The sequence below is a fragment of the Motacilla alba genome, unplaced genomic scaffold (genome assembly GCF_015832195.1).
Source record: "Motacilla alba alba isolate MOTALB_02 unplaced genomic scaffold, Motacilla_alba_V1.0_pri HiC_scaffold_421, whole genome shotgun sequence".
Lineage (NCBI taxonomy): Eukaryota > Metazoa > Chordata > Aves > Passeriformes > Motacillidae > Motacilla > Motacilla alba.
The window spans coordinates 7,227-10,557 of record NW_024037526.1 but is presented as its reverse complement, the minus strand read 5'-3'; the positions used below and the strand labels follow the sequence as shown (position 1 = coordinate 10,557).

At 47.9% G+C, this 3,331-nt stretch overlaps 1 long non-coding RNA gene across 1 annotated transcript; it reads right to left on the bottom strand.

Moving 5' to 3' along the window:
• Positions 1-535: 535 nt before the first annotated feature.
• On the bottom strand, positions 536-1,988 carry LOC119696819. Its single transcript, XR_005255663.1, has 3 exons — positions 1,942-1,988; positions 1,820-1,860; positions 536-1,738 (listed from the first exon to the last, which is right to left on the bottom strand). It is a non-coding gene; the product is annotated as an uncharacterized LOC119696819 (long non-coding RNA).
• Between the last annotated feature and the right edge of the window lie 1,343 nt (positions 1,989-3,331).

Here is a 3,331-nt window from a genome sequence, read left to right as displayed (position 1 = left end):
CTAAGCACCACACTGAAGAACGTGCTTCAACGGCCTCTGGCTTCTGTTCCTTGATGTCAAATTGTAGACTCCGGAAAAATCTATAGCCTCGAGGACCTGTGAGACAACAAGAGGTGGTCAACGAGTGGCTATCTGACAGCTAGGAGGTCTCCCGACTCTGGGCCCATAAAACTTTCTACCCAAAATCCCACGGAAGACAGATGAACTGTAAAGTTCTACCTAACTGTGACTACATGCCAGGGCAGGGGAGCTCCGATCCTAGAGTGGCACAATGTAAGTAAAGTACAGCCAGCATAATTGCATACAATCTAAGCCAACACAGGTACATACAGGATAAGTACACGCAATGTAAACTAGCATAATTGCATACAATATAAGCGCACACAATGTAAACCAGCATCGTTACATACGGTATAAGTACATACAATATAAACCAGCATAACTGCATATAAGTGCACACACTATAAGCCAACACAAGTGCATGCAATATAAATACACACAATGTAAAGCAGCATGATTGCATACAATATAAGCACACACAATGTAAACCAGCATCATTACATACAGTATAAGTACATACAATATGAGCCAGCATAATTGCATACAATATAAGCCAACACAGGTACATAGAGGATAAGTACAAACAATGTAAACCAGCATAATTGCATATAATATAAGCGCACACAGTATAAGCCACCATCGGTACAATATAAGTGATTTGAGATAACTCTCTGGAAGATTAATTCTTGAGCCGTCTACCCTTTGAGAAGATGGAACCTAGAGAACTAGTAGTCACATGAGGGTGTAATACACTCCCTATGGAAGTCCAAGAGAATGGCACGGGAAAAAAAGGCACTACCAAAGTTGAGAAGGAAGATGAATGAAAATATCTTGTGTACTTCTTCCTGGCTCAGAGAGTAAAAATGTAAAGATGCCGGAATAAGCGATATCCGGGGAGGAACGTGAGTAAAATGCGGCCGATATGATGCAGAATGATGCCGATAAAGCATCGAGATGTAACAAAGGCCTACAGCACAGAAGACAATGGACACGGACAACATAACACAGACATGGACAACATAACACAGACACGGACAACATAACACAGACACGAGTGGAAACCGCCTGGCAGTTTCACCTTATGGACCCAAGATTCCTAGCGCAAGATGAGCCACAGGCCGATGATGCCAAAGGAAAGAAAGCCCTAGGACAGCACGTGATGATGAAACGCAACTCCTTAAAAGAAGTTAGTGTCAGAGCAGTTAGGAGGATGCTCAAAAGGCTCAGTACGCCTAGAGAAGGAAGCGAAGACTGCCGGGTGACCGTGGCTATAGCTCCGAGCCTGAAGGTGAGCTCCTCGGGGGAAAGATCCACGACGACGCTGAGAGTCGAAGAAGGCTGACGACGCAAAGTTCACAGAGAAACGTTCAAAGAGAATGCAGAGATGGATCGGAACTACCCTGCCCGGCAAAGGCGCTGCTGAGGCTGAGGACAAGCCCTATCCCTTTACTTCCAAAGAGCTCCATCCCCCTACAGACCTCTCCGCTAAGCTAACATTAAACTGCCTCCTGTGATAGCAAAGGTTTTTCCCCTTCTCCCAACTACTCGCCCCAACACTTAGACACTTAGCTTTTGGAAGATGAGCGAACAAAATCCATCGTCGGTTGGATGTGGACATCAAGACGTGTGCTTCGGTGCAGCCGTTTCCAAACTTCGCCTACAAGCCTCCTCACGGTACCTAAGAGAAAACAGAAAAGGTGACTATTGCCCTCAAAATGAGTAATCCCCGGGACTCCTCCACACCACTGTCCCAGCTCACCTCAAATCTTGATTTGACTCCAGAGGCTGGCCCGAAGATACCTGCAAAAAGAAAAGGTACACGCTTAGCGTGCTGCTACGGAACGCTCACCCGTGAGTCATCCTGCCTAAACACCGACTCACCCGCTTGCCTCTGTTCCTTGGCACACCTAGGGCAGGGACAGCACCTGTAATGAAACAAAGCAAAACAGGATGCTGAGATACTGGGAAAACACAACCTCCCTGATCTGACAAGTATGCCACACCTATACCTAAAGCTTGCACCCACCTGGCATCGGGCATCCTTGGCCGGGAGAAGTTGCAAGGAGACCACCTAACAAAAAAACAGTGGATGCTTAGAGTTGCACCAGAAATTGAGGCCTCAGCAATAACAAATGCTGGCATCTTTTGATCACTGCTCACCTTGCCCTCCTCAACTTGACTGCTGCTCTCTGGCATAATTTCCTAAAAAAGAAACCAAAAAAAAAGGCAATGAACAGTGCTGCAACAGAGACACCATTTACACTTCCCCAGCAGACACAAACGATGACTGACCTGATCAGGGGAATCCTTCTGCACCTGAAGGAAAGTTAAGGCAAAAGTCAAAGGGCTGCAGGATACCTTCACAGCTCCAAACAGCTTGTGTCAATCTAGGAATACCACCTAGAGTCCGACTACAGCCCACGCTACAAATCAAGTCCCCGGGACTGGTCCTATCGCACCAGGCTACGCAGCGGGGCAGAGCAGCTCCGGCACAGATATGTGCACACACCCGTGACACAGGACGGGACGTGACAAACAACGGGGGACACAACAGGGATAGAAATCTCTTGGCAAGAAGGATGACTGCAAGGACCAAAAGAATGCAATATGAGATGACCGAGTCGAGAGCGATGGCGAGCTGATGAGGCTCAGAGAACCCTGGAGGAAGAAGATGATAACTGAAATATTTATTCCAAGAAGCTGCAAAGATGGATGCCTGTGAATCCTACGGTCAGAATCCTCTACCAGTCCTCACATTCTTACAACTCCTAATCTGCCGCAATGGATCCTTGCGGGGCGCAGCTGTCCATACAGCTCAGAACAAGACCTGAAAAGACATCTGACCGGATGCTTCTAAAGAGAGATGCGATTCTGATGCCTGTCTGAGCTCCCGAGTCAAAAGTTCTATGGCATCGGTGCCAGGCCAAGGAACGCAGAGATCACAGATGCTAAGAATGATGCATGGGTTTCTGACAGGCCCCTCAAAGGGCTAAGGAAAAAGGCATGAGATACCCAAACACACAGAACGCACAATAGACAAGTGACACGAGACACACCGGGACTGCTCTGCCCTGAGCATGTCAGCACTGTGATCAAAAGTGACACTTTCCCATTCAGTGGCCTAAGGGGCCGCTTCTTCCACATCCCCGTCTCCAAAGCGGACTCAAAAACTCCTCCTGGTGAGTCCCGACCCAGCACCCTGCTTTCATCCCCTCTATGGGTCACAGCCCTCTACTCATCTCAGACATCTGGGGATGCCGATCCATGTCTG